Source organism: Rhinatrema bivittatum, chromosome 9 (assembly GCF_901001135.1).
Source record: "Rhinatrema bivittatum chromosome 9, aRhiBiv1.1, whole genome shotgun sequence".
NCBI lineage: Eukaryota > Metazoa > Chordata > Amphibia > Gymnophiona > Rhinatrematidae > Rhinatrema > Rhinatrema bivittatum.
This window is the reverse complement of record NC_042623.1, coordinates 7,861,827-7,879,876: the sequence shown is the minus strand read 5'-3', so window position 1 is coordinate 7,879,876 and position 18,050 is coordinate 7,861,827.

Here is an 18,050-nt window from a genome sequence, read left to right as displayed (position 1 = left end):
GCAGGATTACATTCAGCTACTGTAGGTATTGAGTTCAGGTACTGTAGGATTACATTCAGGAGATGTTGACATTGCATCCAGGTACTGTAGGATTACAATTGGGTATGGTAGGATTACATTTGGTTATTGTAGGTATTGTATTCAGGTACTATAGGATTACATTCAGGTACTGTAGAATTGCATTCAGGTACTGTAGCATTACATTCAGGTTCTGTAGGTATTGAGTTCAAGTACTGCAGGATTACAGTCAGGTGATGTAGAATTTGCATTCAGGCAGTATATGATTACATTCAGGTACTGTAGAATTTGCATTCAGGCAGTATATGATTACATTCAGGTACTGTAGAATTGCATTCAGGTAGTATAGGATTACATTCAGGTACTGTAGGTATTGCAATCAGGAATTGTAGGATTAGATTCAGGTACTGTAGGAATTGCATTCAGGTAATGTAGGATTACATGCAGGTATTGTAAGAATACTTCAAAAAAAGACCCAAATGTATAGCATGTATTAGAAACACATATATATTAAACTTGCTATGTAAGGATTTCTCATTGAATAAACAAGTCAGCCTTCATACGATACCAATGTATTGGTTATCGTGCTGATAAGCCCCCACAAGTTAACAGGCTTTGTAATCATTAGGTGACGTGATAATATTGTGTGGTTCTTCCGAAGAGGTTATCCATATATTTCTCACTTATCTTGATTAAGTCACCTAATGATTTCAAAGCCTGTTAACTTGTGGGGGCTTATCAGCATGATAGCCAATACATTGGTATCGTATGAAGGCTGATTTGTTTATTCAATGAGAAATCCTTACATAGCACGTTTAATATATAGGTATTGTAAGAATTGCATTCATATACTGAGGGTACTGTATTCAGGTACCGTAGGATGTCATGCAAGTACTGTAGGTATTCCATTCAGGAACTGTAGGATTACATCAGGTACTGTAGGTATTCCATTCAGGAACTGTAGGATTACATTCAGGTACTGTAGATTGCATTTAGGTACTGCAGGATTATATTCAAGTACTGTAGGAATTGCATTCATGTACTGTAGGATTACATTCGGTTACTATAGGTATTGCATTCAGGTTCTGTAGGATTGCATTCAGGTGATGTAGAAATTGCATTCAGGTACTATTGGATTACATTTGGGTACTGTAGAATTGCATTCAGGTACTGTAGCATTACATTCAGGTACTGTAGGTATTGCATTCAGGAATTGTAGGATTAGATTAAGGTACTGTAGGTATTGCATTCAGGTACTGTATGAATTGAATTCATGTACTATAGGATTACATGTAGGTATTGTAAGAATTGCTTTCACATACTGAGGGTATTGTATTCAGGTACTGTAGGATGTCATGGAAGTACTGTAGGAATAATATTGCATTCAGGAACTGTAGGATTACATCAGGTACTATAATTATTTCATTCAAGTACTGTAGGATTACAATCAGGTAGTGCAGGAATTACATTCAGGTATAATAGGAATTTCATTCAGGCACTGTAGGATTACTTGCAGGTATTGTAGAATTACATTCAGGTAATGTAGGAATTGCATTCAGATACTATAGGATTACATTCAGATACTGTAGAATTGCTTTCAGGTACTGCAGGATTACATTCAGGTACTGTATGCATTGAGTTCAGATACTATAGGATTATATTCAAGTACTGTAGATTGCATTTAGGTAGTGTAGGAATTGCATTCATGTACTGTGGATTACATTCAGGTTATGTAGTATTGCATTCAGGTAATGTAGGATTACATTCAGGTACTGTAGGATTACATTTGGGTACTGTAGGATTGCATTTGGTTATTGTAGGTATTGTATCATTGTACTATAGGATTACATTCAGGTACTGTAGAATTGCATTCAGTTACTGTAGCATTGCATTCAGGTACTGAGGGTATTGCATCCAGGTACTGTAGCATTACATTCAGGTACTGTAGGATTATTTGCAGGTAGTGCAGGAATTGCATGCAGGTACTGAAGGTCTTGTATTCAGGTACTATAGGATTATATGCAAGTTCTGTAGGTATAGCATTCAGGTACTGTAGGATTACATTCAGGTACTGTAAGAATTGCATTCAGGTATTGTAGGATTGCATGTAGGTAGTGCAGGAATTGCATTCAGGTACTCTAGGATTACATTCAAGTGATGTAGACATTGCATTCAGGTACTGTAGGATTACATTTGGGTACGGTGGGATTACATTTGGTTATATAAGTATTGCTTTCCTATTGTACAGCAATGCAGACACAGTGCAGAGTGTGATTTGCCACTATCACCAGAAAGTGAAAGCTTGGTGCTGGGAAACATTGGCACCCATGTTTGAACCCCCATCTCCGCTACTCACTGTATAACTTGGAGAATGTCCTCCTGTACGATAAGAAAGTATGTGACCTTCGTGTACAACATTGTGTTATCTGACCATGCAAATTACACAGGAAACCCAGGATAGTGCGCTGGGATGCCTCAGCGTGAATTATCAGTGTGTAAGTCATCAGCTAACAAGGTTTAAGCATTCAGTAATTCATTGTGCTTGTCTGATAATTAAACTGTCAATATTACATAAAATGGAAATAGGTGAACAATATTAGTGGGACATGAAAAATAATCTTGGATTGCCTTGGTTGGGAGCCAGCAGGGTGGCCGAGTAAAGGGCTTGTGCACTCACTCTTACGTGGAAGGAGCCTTCATGGGTCCCTGAGTCAGGTCTTTTGTTCCTGCAGAGGCAGAATTCATGGAGGGGTGGGGAGTTGTGGTCATTGCCAGATTTAGGGCTGGATTTAGAGACTCTGGGGCATGGACCCTGGCCCAGAACTCACTGCATTGATCAATCTAGATGTGTTAGGGGGGTGGAGGCAGGGAAAAAATCCCTGAGTTGTTGCGAATGAAGGCTCCCGGTGCCAAATCCCAGCCCTGGTTCCGACTGAACTACAAGCTGAAAGGAGCAGGATCAAAAGAAGGATAAGGAATGTCTTGCTCGGCTTCTGAAGAGTCCCGCTGATTCCTCTGCTCGTGGGGCTCCAGCACAGCACGGGATGGACGAGGGAAGACGCATCGCCACAATCTTTAACACGGAGATTTCGTTACAGTGGGGGAAGGCCTTGATGCAAGACAAGAGGCAGAGGTTCACGTTTGCTTTGTTGTCCTCAATGTTATTTTATGACAGCTTTAAAGTTGTTCTCCATATAGAACGATGGGGTCCAGCAAAATGCAAATGTATAAACAAATAAAAGTAAATTAAAAAAATAAGGCGAGGCAAGAGAACGACGATAGCACAGGATGTTTGAAGGTCTAGGGTTTGTTTTATTTTTAAATGAGAGCTCAATGGGTTCAGACAAGGAGTAGGAGAAGAAAGCCAGAGGTAACAATATGTAAATACCCTCATTTAAAAAAATAAAAATTCAAACTTTTCTGCAGAGATGCAACTGAAACATTATTGTGATTGAAAGGAGCCCGATGAAAACCAATTTTCTGGTAGATTTCATAGACTGTATTGACCCTGTTGATGTCGATCTTGCCATCTTGCCTTAGCAGGGCAGATGTAGATCTGCTGGCACAGAGCCGCTGGTATTGCAATATTTCTGTTCCTCATATGCGCAATTTAGTGAATGCAGAATTGCCGAAAACTAAAGGCACCAAAGAGTAACCGCAAGACGTTGTCACAGGCTCCGTTCTTATTCCGATTGCTTTCGTCTTGGAATAATTTACATCTGCTGCTGTCTTAACTTCTTTGGTTCCCTGCTTATGTTCAGAGCAGTGACCAGCGGTGACACAATATCCTTGACACACAGAAAAGCTATCAGAAGTGATCAAGTGAGTTGTAGTAAAATGGTAGACAGGTGAACCAGATCATATTGCTAAGCGCAGCCAATGAGACAGAAGGATGAAGAGGCTCAGTGTTCGCTTTACGTAGCAGTGCAAGCGCCATCATCAACGTCATCCTCCTCCTCGAGCTTTCCAGAGTGAGTGAGTGAGTCAACGCTGCTTGTTGGAAACAGAGATTTGATACTAACCTGCCAAGCATGTATAAAACTCATTGCACTTCTCAGCCCTCACCATGAGTTACATTTCTATAGTGCTGCTGGAAGTAGACAGGGCTCACCTATGTGACAAACGCACGGTTTTGTTTTGCATTATAGATAGTTTCATATTTTTCATTATTAAATAGACTCATCTCTTTTTGAACAATAAATTGCTGTTTTAATGATTTATAGCTCCACGCATAGAGAAGACATGAAAATATAAAGAGTGAGGCATCATTTTCCAAGCAATTTTGATTGCTTTTCCTCTCCCTTATAATAATCGTTATGTTAGAGAGTTAGCCTGTTTTATTATAAAGTGGTGCAGAACTACATTTGTGACTTTACCTCCTCAGTCCATCACTATAGGCCTTAGTTCCATTTCCGTTTTCCAAAGCATCTTGAGCCATCCATCCCCTCTTGCCCTCCTCCCATCTAGGAGAGCCAGGACTGGTTGCTCATGTCCTTTATAAGCAGTCATTTTGTAGTAAGGGGTGAGGCGAGAGTCAGTGCAGAGCAGGCACCAGAGAGATAAGATGTAGAGTTTCTCACCACCCTGACCAGGCCTCCCTGCCTCACTGGTTTCCATTTTTGGAGGGGGATTCACTGTGCACAACCTGCCAGTGGATTCTAGGTATTTAGTTACAATAAGGATATCTTTTTGGCCTGAATCCTTTCGGAACTTGCACTCCATGCCTGAAGACCAGCGAGCCCATTCCCCCCTGAAGACCAGCGAGCCCATTCCCCCATGAACGAGGCGAGCCCCTGTGCCAGGCTGGGGGGTGCGAGGTGCGTGAAGGCTGGGAGGACTCTAGCACAGAAGGGACTGCATGTCACTCTGTTCCTGTGATGAAGGTCATCCTCGCTGGCTGGATTCAGAGGGCAGGGGCTGAAGACCAGCGAGCCCATTCCCCCCATGAATGTGGCGAGCCCCTGCGACAGCAGAAGTCCAGTCTAGGAAGGTTTTGTAGAAGAAAGCATTTCTCTTTTGTTGCGAGGAGATTTTTTTGGCCACCCCTCCTCACTATGGAACGTGTGGCTCCTGACCACAGGCTTTTCAGCCCGAGGAGTCACCTTTCAGAAGACGTAAGGAATCAAGAAAGCACCTGGAGACCCCATCCGGATCTCCAACAAGTATGGGACCAGGATAGAGGGCTGGGTGTTTGGGAAGATCCTGGACTAGGAGGAGACCCCTGGCGTAGGAATCCCAGGTGAAGCCGCTGGGGGAGTTTTCAGGGCACAATTTACTCCACCAGGGGAGGCTCAACCATTTTGCTGAAGGAAGGGACCCTTACCCAGATGGAGACATTCAGACTGTAATGGAAACAGCATGTAACTGCACACTCATTTCAAGACGGACTTTATTTTACCTTAACTAATCAGTAAATTATTATTTAACACCCAGTGCCAGGTCCTACAATGCATGAGATAAGAATACAGGAAGTGCTAGCACCAAGAATGCAGGAGGAGCTGCAGAACGAAGAAGGTACAGGCTGGCGGCAGCAAAAGCAGAGGAGGAATGACCCTTGGACCCTGCTTACCTGGTCTGCACATGTGTGTGTGTGTGTGTGTGTGTGTGTGTGAGTGAATGGGAGGCTGCCTGGGATGGGTGTGTGTATGTGAATATATAGAAACATAGAAATGTCAGCAGAAAAGGACCAAATGGTCCATCCAGTCTTCCCAGGAAGCTTATGGTATTATCTGCTGCACTGTACAGGTCTCCCCCATGCTTATCAGTTTCCCAGAGTGTAAAGGTCAGGGCCCTTGATGGTTGTTGTTTGGGTCCAATTCCCCATTACGCCTGGGATGAGTGGGTGTGTGAATGGGAGCCTGCATGGGATAGATGCGTGAATGAATAGAAGACTGCCTAGGTTGCATGTGTATATGTGTGTTTGTGTGTGTGAATGGGAGCCTGCCTGGGATGTGTGTGTGTGTGTGTGCATGCATGCATGCATGGGACCCTTCCTGGGATAGGCAGTGTGTGTGTGTGTTTGTGTGTGTGTGTGTGTGTGTGTGTGTGTGTGAGAATGGGAACTAACCTAGGATTTGAGTGCATGTGAATAGGAGCCTGCCTGTGGTGTGTGGATGTGAAAGCGAGCTTGCCTGGGGTGTGTGGGTGTGCATGGGAGCTTATCTGGGTTGTGTGTGTGTGTATGTGTGAGAGAGAGAATGGAGCTGCAGGTGGATCCCAACTAAAGAAGATCTGGAGATGCCTGCGGGTTTGTCTGAGAGGGAGCCTATGTGTGTATGAGTTTGTGTGTTTGTGTATATATAAGAAAGAGAGGAAAAGGTTTGTGCATCCCACTCCCAATAATCCACGACAATCTCAAGGTGACTGGAAATCAAATCTCCCAGGTATGGAGAGTGTGAATTTTTAAAATCCTTTTTAGTTTTATTTTTCAGGTGTTATTTCATGTGTCTGCTGTTTTGAAATATTTTATTGGTGTTTGGCACATCTAAAAAAAATTGTATGAGTTTTTAATTGTTTGATCTTTTGTCATCTGTTTTTGGAATATTATTATTAGTATGTTTTTACTATTATGATTATGAATTTATTATATTTCTTGATTTTATTATTCGATGTTTAAGGAATGGTGATGGTTCTGTTTTGTATTGTTTCACTGCATAGAGCCTCTGGCTTCTTGTGGTTTCCAGTTCAGGTTTTGTCACGTTTATATTTCTACTTTATGGTTGCTCTATTCTGTATTTGGTGAGGGTCTGTTTATGTTCTGCATGTGTGACTGAGGTGAGGTATTCTCCTAATAGGAAGTGTATTAGTGTTATAGGGCTTTTAGACGGTCACACGTTACAGTAGCCCTAATACCATATGGTCCCAAGTGTGGTTTTGCATCACAGCGGTGCATGTAAATATAATGTGATAATTTTACCTCAGAACACTGTACTTTGATATTTTCCATGTAAAATATAAATGCATAACTCTTAACTGTGTGTGTGTGGGATGGGTGGGGCGGGAGGCGATGTGCAAGGGCACCTCATACCCGTTGCACCCGTCGGTCGCAGACGGCTGCACCCTTTCTGTCTCACCTCTTTTCTTTCTTTTTCCTCTCCTCTGGGCAAGATGGCTGCCTCCGCCTCTCCTCGCCGACCTCTCTGGTATTCCCAGACCGGCATGGGCGATTGCGTTCACCATTCTTTCACTGAGGTCACTTAGGGCACGCATGCGCGTGCTGCCCTCTCTTTTGAATACGTCATGGCGGGAACCTAGGGGGCGTCCTCCACCGCATAACGTCACTACCTCCGGGTCCTTGGCCTCCGATCTCCAATCCAGCTACGAGTTAGCAAGGATTCCGCTCCAGCTAATTTCGATTTCCTTCAGAGACATCCGCTCTGAGTTCTTGCTCCTACAAACCCTCTGGGGTTATGCTGGCTACACCAGGGCATCTAGGTACCCGCTCCTCGGGGGACTTATCCGCTCCTACCTACTCTCCGGGGTACACTGTTCCAGCAAGGACGCTCAAGGCACCCACTCCTCGGGGGCCTTGCTTCGCTCCTGTCTACTCCCCAGGTTTCCCAGCTCATCAGGATCCTAGGTAGCCGCTCCCTGGGCCTTGCATTTGCCTGCCTTCCTCCTGGGTTAACCTGCATCTAGAGGATACCTTGGCTCCGGTGCTCCAGACCTTGCATCATCTCTATCTCCGAGCTGCGGAGGTCACCTCTCCTACAGCTACCAGCCTTTGTGAGTACCTTCTCTCTTCAGTCTCTCTGCCTTGTCTCATCACAGAATAGATTCTCAGTGTACTCTGCTCCGCGGACCACTACCCAATCTACCATCGCTGACTACGTCATCTGTGACTGGGTTCTCGGCGTACCCTGCTCCATAGACCACTACCGGGGGTTAAATGCAACCGGGGCGAACCGGAGGCACTGCTGACCCCAAGCTCGTGGTAATGTTGTCCTGACCTGCGCCTCCTCAGAGGCTTGAAGACGTTTTTTAAAAATCTTTCTGCTCTTTTTTCAGCTTTCTCCTCGGCACTCCGATCCCAAAGCGCCGCTGTGCTCTGACCCCTCACTGACGTCGATGCTGATGTCGGAAGCGTCGACAGCCTGGTGAGGGGTTAAAAGCAACTGTGGCGAACCGTAGGTGCTGCGCGCCTGCGTCGCGCGCCTAAAGGGCGGAACCAAGGGGCATGCCCATTGGTTTTGCCCTTTAGTTTTTCCCCTTTAACATTTAAAAGACTCTGCCAGATACCCCTCAGCCTTTTTTCCTAAACCTTATGAAAAATACCAAATACCAACAAGGAACCTAAACACATTCCCACCATCATTTCCCTCACTAGACAAAAACCAATAACATTTAAAAAAAAATATTCCAAAGCCAGGAAGACATCTAATCTCTATCCCTTTAATTCCCCAAAACAAATTACTTAGTCTCTCATTAATTTCTCTACTTCTGGTTAATGCACAATCCTTATTCAAGAAAATGCCTATCCTCAACGACCTTCTTTTAGACAACAACCCTGATATATGCGGAATCACCGAAACCTGGTTTAAAAAATCTGACTATGCTCTTTTAAATCAATTACCAAAAAATAAATACGATATTACATCAATACCCAGACTAAACAAAATAGGTGGTGGTATAATGATACTTTCTAAGAAGGAATTACACCTAGAATTACAACAAATAATCTCACCACCCAAATTCAAAATCGCTCTCTTAAAATCCAATTGTTTACAAATTTGTTAAATCTACGCATCCCCAAGTCTATTAGAACTCAATGTCTTTCCATTAATTGAATTATTTGTGAGCAATCTAAAACTTGAACTCCCAACTATCATATTCGGTGACTTTAACTTGCATGTTGATAAAGACCCACTATCTCACAATTGTGAGGCCTTCTTAAATTCAATATCAGCATTAGGATTTCAACAAATAGTGAAACAATCAACACACAAAGCAGGACACACTTTAGACTTAATATTCATCAACTCCCGTATCAATACCCCTCTAAGCCCTATTATTAACTCAATCCCATGGTCGAATCATAAACTTATAACGGGTAATTTTAATGTCCAATACTCAACCGTAGTACCCACAGCTGACATGACCAAAAGAGAATACAGGAAACCATGTCAGTTAGATACCCTAACTGATCATCTCTCTAAAGCTTTGAATGATATAGAATTATCAAACAGCGATAATATAATTAACTCATGGTTCTCTCTGACAAAAAAAGTAGCTGATAATTGCTGCCCAGTTATCAAAAAAGATATTACTATTAATAACAAACACCATATCCCTTGGTACACCAATGAACTAAGAACACTAGAAACAAGCAGAGAGACAATGGAGAGCTTCTCCTTCTACAGACACATTAACTAATTACAAATCTATATTACATAAATACAGCAAATCCATCAATAAAGCAAAAAAAGAATTTTATTCTAATAAAATAAATAAATTCCAATATAACCCGAGTACTGCTTTCATATATAAAAGACCTGACTGTACTCACAGAAACTCCCACATCAAACAGTACTTTTAACTGTAATACAATTGCATAATATTTCAAGGAAAATACTTCAAACATACTGAAAAACATCGCTCCTCAAAACTCTAACCAAATTGTATTACCAACAACCCTAAAGACCATTTAACCTCCTTTGAAACAATTTCATCTCTTGAAATTGAAGGTATAATAAAAAAATGAAACCAACTGCTCACACAGTAGACCAAATTTCAATATCACTATTAAAAACAGTCACCAATATAGTCTCAAGACCTATTGCCAATATGATTAACTTATCTATTACTGAAGCAAATGTCCCACAAATTTTAAAAGCCGCAATAGTTAAACCAATCACAAAGAAACCACAATCCAACGCATATGACCTATCAAACTTAAGACATATCTCTAATCTACCTTGTATCTCAAAAATCCTTGAAAAAGTAATTAACAATCAACTAACAGATTATCTTGAAAAACATAGTACCCTATATGCAGCACAACATGGATTCCGAAAATATTTCAGTACTGAGACATTACAAGATATTGTCCTCAGAGGAGCCGATAACAGCCAAACTTACTTACTGATCATGCTAGATATTTCAGTGGCATTTGAATCAGTTAATCATAAAATCCTCCTTGATAGACTAAACAAAATAGGCATCAAAGATTCCGCACTAAAATGGTTTGACTCCTACTTAAAAAATAGAACCTTCAAAGTAAAATTTCTCGGTAAAGAATCTCAACCAATTGATCTCCAATAGAGTTAAAGGGTCTCTTAAGGAAGATAAGGCCATTGCAGAAAGACTAAATGAATTCTTTGCTTCCATGTTTACTAATGAGGATGTTGGGGAGATACCAGTTCCAGAGATGGTTTTCAAGGGTGATGAGTCAGACGAACTGAATGAAATCACTGTGAACCTGGAAGATGTAGTAGGCCAGATTGACAAACTAAAGAGTAGCAAAACACCTGAACCGGATGGTATGCATCCTAGGGTACTGAAGGAACTCAAAAATGAAATTTCTAATTTATTAGTTAAAATTTGTAACCTATCATTAAAATCATCCATTGTACCTGAAGACTGGAGGGTGGCCAATGTAACCCCAATATTTAAAAACGGCTCCAGGGGCAATCTGGGTAACTATAGACCAGTGAGCCTGACTTCAGTGCCGGGAAAAATAGTGGAAACTATTCTCAAGATCAAAATCATAGCGCATATAGAAAGACATGGTTTAATGGAGCACAGTCAACATAGATTTACCCAAGGAAGTCTTGCCTAACAAATCTGGTTCATGTTTTTGAAGGTGTTAATAAACATGTGGATAAAGGTGAACCGGTAGATGAGGTGTATTTGGATTTTCAGAAGGCGTTTGACAAAGTCCCTCATGAGAAGCTTCTAAGAACACTAAAAAGTCATGGGATAGGAGGCGATGTCCTTTCGTGGATTACAAACTGGTTAAAAGACAGGAAACAGAGTAGGATTAAATGGTCAATTTTCTCAGTGGAAAAGGGTAAACAGTGGAGTGCCTCAGGGATCTGTACTTGGACCGGTGCTTTTCAATATATTTATAAATGATCTGGAAAGGAATACGACGAGTGAGGTTATCAAATTTGCGGATGATACCAACTAAATCGTTAGAGTGCACGATACAATACAAATGCCCCCGATTTATCATCAGGGGCATTTGTAATGTATCGTTAAATAGGGCATGGGAATTATTTGGGGGAGGGCGGGAAAACTGGCACACCAAAACAACCCCTAAACCCACCCTGACCCTTTAAAATCAATTCCTTACCCTCCCCCACCCTCCCGAACCCCCCCCAAAATGTTAAATTACCTGGTGGTCCAGTGGGGGGGTCCCGGCACGATCTCCCGCTCTCGGGCCATCGGCGCCATTTTGGCTGCCACTAATTAAAATGGCGCCGATTAAAAAAAAAAAAAAAAAACCCCACCCGACCCTTTAAATCGACCCCACCTCCCGACCCCCCCAAAAACCTTTTAAAATTACCTGGTGGTCCAGGGGGGGCTCGGGGGGCCTCGGGGAGAGATCCAGGGGGGCCTCGGGGAGAGGAGAGATCCAGGGGAGCCTCGGGGAGAGATTTCCCGTTCCCAGGCATCAGCTGTTCTAAAAAAAAATGGCGCCGATGCCCCTTTGCCCTTACCATGTGACAGGGTATCCGTGCCATTGGCCGGCCCCTGTCACATGGTAGGAGCACTGGATGGCTGGCGCCATCTTTAAAGATGGCGCCGGCCATCTTTACTCATCAGCCCTCGATGCCCCCTTGGACCACCAGGTAATTTTAAAAGGTTTTATAGAAACATAGAAACATAGTAACATAGAAATGACGGCAGAAGAAGACCAAACGGCCCATCCAGTCTGCCCAGCAAGCTTCACACATTTTTTTCTCATACTTATCTGTTTCTCTTAGCTCTTTGGTTCTATTTCCCTTCCACCCCCACCATTAATGTAGAGAGCAGTGATGGAGCTGCATCCAAGTGAAATATCAAGCTTGATTAGTTAGGGGTAGTAGGGGAAGTAACCGCCGCAATAAGCAAGCTACACCCATGCTTATTTGTTTTACCCAGACTATGTTATTCAGCTCTTATTGGTTGTTTTTCTTCTCCCCTGCCGTTAAAGCAGGGAGCTATGCTGGATATGCGTGTAGTATCAGTTTTTCTTCTCCCCTGCCGCTGAAGCAGAGAGCTATGCTGGATATGCGTGAAATATCAGTTTTTCTTCTCCCCTGCCGTTTGAAGCAGAGAGCTATGCTGGATATGCGTGAAGTATCAGTTTTTCTTCTCCCCTGCCGTTGAAGCAGAGAGCTATGCTGGAAATGCATTGAAAGTGAAGTATCAGGCTTATTTGGTTTGGGGTAGTAACCGCCGTAACAAGCCAGCTACTCCCTGCTTTGTGAGTGCGAATCCTTTTTTCTTCTCTCCTGCCGTTGAAGCAGAGAGCTATGCTGGATATGTGTGAAGTATCAGTTTTTCTTCTCCCCTGCCGTTGAAGCAGGGAGCTATGCTGGATATGCGTGAAGTATCAGTTTTTCTTCTCCCCTGCCGTTGAAGCAGAGAGCTATGCTGGAAATGCATTGAAAGTGAAGTATCAGGCTTATTTGGTTTGGGGTAGTAACCGCCGTAACAAGCCAGCTACTCCCCGCTTTGTGAGTGCGAATCCTTTTTTCTTCTCTCCTGCCGTTGAAGCAGAGAGCTATGCTGGATATGTGTGAAGTATCAGTTTTTCTTCTCCCCTGCCGTTGAAGCAGGGAGCTATGCTGGATATGCGTGAAGTATCAGTTTTTCTTCTCCCCTGCCTTTGAAGCAGAGAGCTATGCTGGATATGCGTGAAGTATCAGTTTTTCTTCTCCCCTGCCGTTGAAGCAGAGAGCTATGCTGGATATGCGTGACGTATCAGTTTTTCTTCTCCCCTGTTTTGGGGGGGGGGGGGTCGGGAGGGTGGGGTCGATTTAAAGGGTCGGGTGGGTTTTTTTTTTTTAGCGGTGCGGGCCTCCCTAAAAAAAAAAATTAGCGATGTGAATTGGAATCGGAAACAATTCCAATTCACATATCTTAACGATCAGATTTTCCCCCCCCCCCCCCCCAGCCGAATCTGATCGTTAAGACGATCTGGCACACAATTCACATCTCTAGTTGTGATGGAGAAGGGCAACAAAATGATAAAGGGGATGGAACAGCTCCCCTATGAGGAAAGGCTGAAGAGGTTAGGGCTGTTCAGCTTGGGGAAGAGACGGCTGAGGGGGGATATGATAGAGGTCTTTAAGATCATGAGAGGTCTTGAATGAGTAGATGTGAATCGGTTATTTACACTTTCGAATAATAGAAGGACTAGGGGGCATTCCATGAAGTTAGCAAGTAGCACATTTAAGACCAATTGGAGAAAATTCTTTTTCACTCAACGCACAATAAAGTTCTGGAATTTGTTGCCAGAGGATGTGGTTAGTGCAGTAAGGGTAGCTGGGTTCAAAAAAGGTTTGAATAAGTTCTTGGAGGAGAAGTCCATTAACGGCTATTAATCAATTTTACTTAGGGAATAGCCACTGCTATTAATTGCATCAGTAGCATGGGACCTTCTTAGTGTTTGGGTTCTTGCCAGGTTCTTGTGGCCTGGTTTGGCCTCTGTTGGAAACAGGATGCTGGGCTTGATGGACCCTTGGTCTGACCCAGTATGGCAATTTCTTATGTTCTTAATATGGAGTACCCCAGGGATCCTGTCTGTCAGCAACTTTTTAATATTTATATGCTTCCACTATGTAGAATTCTATCCGGCTTCAGCCTAACACATTTTATCTGTGCTGACGATGTTCAGATTTTAATTCCTATCGAAAAATCTATTGAACTAACTCTTAAGCTATGAAAAAGTTTTAACACAAATGAACTTTTCCCTAAATATAAATAAAACTGAAATTCAAGACGCTGCCAAAAATTACCCCATCTCCCTAGAAGTAAGAGATCTAGGGATCTTCATAGACTGCGAATTCACAATGAAAACCTGCGTTAAAAAATTATTAATGATGGTTATTTTAAATTAAATGTTCTTAAGAGAATAAAACTACTACTATTCCCAAAAGATTTTAGAACAGTTTTGCAGGCACGTGTTTTATCAAAACTAGAGTATTGCAATTCATTATTTCTAGGCCTACCAGCAAATGTCACAAGACCATTACAACTTCTGCAGAACTCAGCGGCTAGACTTTTAACAGGAAATAGAAGATCAGATCATATTACCCCAATATTAAAGGACCTTCACTGGTTACCTGTTAAATACAGGACTCAGCATAAAATCCTGTCCCTAATTCACAAAATGCTCTACAATGATAAAATTGAATGGTTAACCTCATCACTTCATTTCCATATCCCTTTAAGAACTACCAGATCAGCAGGTACAGGAATGTTACCAATTCCTTCCCCAAAAATTGTGCATCTAAATAATGTTAGAGAAAGAACTATTTCTATTGCTGGGCCCCAACTAAGATTGGAAACAGACATAAAATTATTTAAAAAGGGCATTAAAACCTGGCTATTTAAACAAGCCTACCAGGAGCTACTTACTTAACGATTTTGGACTACTGAATATATATCAAGGTAATGTATATTTTTTGAATTTATTATCTATGCTCTTACTATACTGCCTCTCTATCAGTTTAAATATTATGATTAGTTAACTATTTTATTTTATTTAATACTTTATTTTATTTTATTTATATTATAAAACTATGTATTTACTTCCTTTTCTCTTTTGGAAATGCAAATATTTTTAAATGAATATTTGTTATCTACTGCAAACCGGTTTGATACGTTCGCATGAAAAATTTGGCATATAAAAATGATTAAATAAAAGAAACACCAGACCCTTCACTTCCAGCTTCTCTGCCCTTGATACAACTCAGTGCCTGGGCTGAACTTATTCATCAGAGACCTACTCCAATGGCTGAGGAAGGCAGCCCGCTCCTCGGGCATTGCCTGCTGCTGTATAATGAAGCTTCCATTCTCTCTGGGGTCTTTACCCTAGAGGCAGCCTATTGCTGTATTTTCCTCATGGGGCTCCTCCCTGAGGGAGGAGTCATAAATACAGCAACCAAGGGGCCACAAACGTGCCAAACCTACAATACCCTTGCGCCAGCCATGGGTTCGGGGGTGGGGGGATGGTGTCAGTTTTTAAAGGTTGTATCACTGGAGGAGGCTGGGAGTTTTTGGGTGGGCCCAGGACAGACAATGAATAAACAAGGGGACAGCATAAAAAGCCTAGCAGCGGCCTTGCTGAGGAAAGAGAGGGATTTCTCCCTTGAGCTGATCAGGACAATGCGAGTAATGACATCAGAGTGCATGGACATTAAGAGGGCCTAGGCAGGCTGAAGAAAGGATTCCTAAATGGAGTTAAGTCAGAAACTACATGAAATTGTGCTTGGGAACGGTTTCTTTCTGCTTGGAGGCTGAAGTCGTTTTTTTTAGGACTAAACTATCCTTTTGGTTTGGAGCAGAACGTTTTGATATGGATATTGGACTTATTTGGTGGCGTATGTCTTGGTATATCCTTGGTCCAGTCTGGCCCTGCAACGACCCAAAAGAAATGTTTTCCTCACCTTGGATGGGTTCACCCCATGCCCCTCAAGACTGAGAAGATGGTCCTGACGGAGCAGGGGTTGCACCTAGGCACTTTATTTCTCCAAATAAAACTGGAGCAGAAGCTATTTAACTCAGGAAAAAGCATATGAGGTAGAGCGCAAGGCAGATGTTGTGAAGGAGGAAGAAAACGGGGCAGTAATCCTACCCAAGCAAGAGCAACCATGCAAATCCTTTGGAACCTGATTAAGCCTGGAAAAATTCCCTCAGAACAGGAACTATCTTGAGTCCTAAGTAAGTGAACCCTATCTCGGTAATTCAGAGCCCAGCAAAACTCCGAGGGGTACCTGCATAAGGACCAACCGGCAAAAGTTCAGATTTATGCAGATTGACCTGATAGCATGAACAAACAATTAGGGCCTGATTTTCAAAAGCATTTACATGCCTAAAAGTGGGTGTGTAAGTGCACTTTACCCGTGTAAGTGAGCTTTAGAAAATTGCTACACTACATGCCATTGAATTGCCCTTAGGTTTTATTTGTGCTTCGTGCACTTAGCACAGGTAGATGGGCTTTTGGACATTGTTACATTTGCATGCTGAGCCCCTTTGTCAGGGAACTATTGATGCAGTTGAACCCCCATTTCTAGCTTTTTCCATCATTAGTGCACACTGTACTGTAGTGGGGGTAGAAAAAGCAAAAATGATTTAATCGAAGATTCGCTGTCGCCTTACAATGTGTGAATTAAACTGAATGCAGGCCATTCTGAAAGCTGATTTCCATGGGTAAAACACCTTTTAACCTCATAAATCGGCTTTTTGAAAATTGCCCCCTCCCCCATGGGGATAAAAGTGTGTCCGGCCTTCCCTGCAATGTCAGGAGGCACTGCCAGAGGCGGGGGAGGGAAGGGCATGTATGGCTCGCATTTTCAAAGCCACCCGGGTTTTTTCTATTTAAAATTTTCCCCTCACATAAAGCAGGAGGCAATCACCATTCTCAACCTCCTCTATAATTTCGCCTCTCCATGGGTCAAAATACAAAGCCCAGGAAGATTATTAAGATCATCTAGTCAGGGCCTACTGGATATTCCTTCCCCTGAAACTGCACAAACGAGCTTCCTCGATTTCACCCTAATATTCCCGTATGCTACACCTTTGTCTTTGTTATGCTTTTAATGAAGCGACTGTATGAGGTTTTTATTGTATTATTGATATTTTAAAGTATGTATGTATTTTGTGCCCCGCCCTGAACATAGGAAGGGCGGGCAACAAATATTTTAAAATAAATAAATAAGTAGTACCGTGTACCCATGCCAATCAGCAAAGCAAAACTCTGTGTGCACAATTTTGCTTTTATTATTGGTTCATAACCGGTGGCAAAAGGTAATCAAAATATTTGCATCAGTTTAATTGTCTCCATAATTCACAAGTTCCAATTGACTCTTACATTCTATAAAAAGGGTGAAGTCATTTATTGTCTCCTGTGCATAGCCTGAGTCTCATGCTCACAATAGCTCAGTCATATAATATATGTTTGCCCACACACACACATACACATACACACTCACACACAGACACACTCACACACATACACACTCTCTCTCTGTTACACACACAGACTCACATACACAGACTCACATACACACTCTCAAGACCCTTGGCTGTCACATGACCCTATTCTAAGTTCTCACAGCTGAACCGCAGGTGGAGCTGACCCAGACGGGAACAGAGCCAGGATGTGGTAACAGGCACTGTTTAATACAAGCAGCTCTCTCAGCACATCTAGGAACACAGTAAGAATGGCCCAGGGTAACACAGTACCTTCAGTAGGTGAAGTAACTCCATAAGGCAAGATAGGCAGATAGTGCAGGCGCACAGGTGTTTACAGGATTAGAGTAAGGACAGAATCCCAGGTCAGCCACACTAGGACACGGCAAACAACATGGTCGGGATCAGGGTTGGGCTCCTGCTGGACCAGCTCAGATGCAGGAGATGGGCTAGGAACAGATACAGAAACAGCTGGGGAATAGAACAGAGATGCAGTCACCAATACATAGGAAGCCCGTGGTGAACTGCTGAGAGGAACTCGGTCTTTCAAATACATCTTGTGTGATGTTTGCAGAAATTCAGCCTCCACTCCTGAGACTGTTTTCAGCTACTTTTAAGTTTGTTTTAGCGATTAGAGGTTTTGTTTCCATGTTTTCTGAGTGTTTTAACTGTCTGTGGACACCACGGCCTACGAACACAAAATAAATAAATTACTAAATAAAGAGTTTTAGAGGCTGAGCCTGGAGGGAGAGACTGTGGTGACTGCTTGCAGCTACCATCATGGTTTTTCCTGCTGATGATTTCACCTTTTTGCTTGGAATACAATTTTGAAAGTTGCAGTTAACTATTTTTTATTGAACACCTGCTTTTTTTCCACCCCAAGAACCAACTTGCTGAGCTGAAGAGAT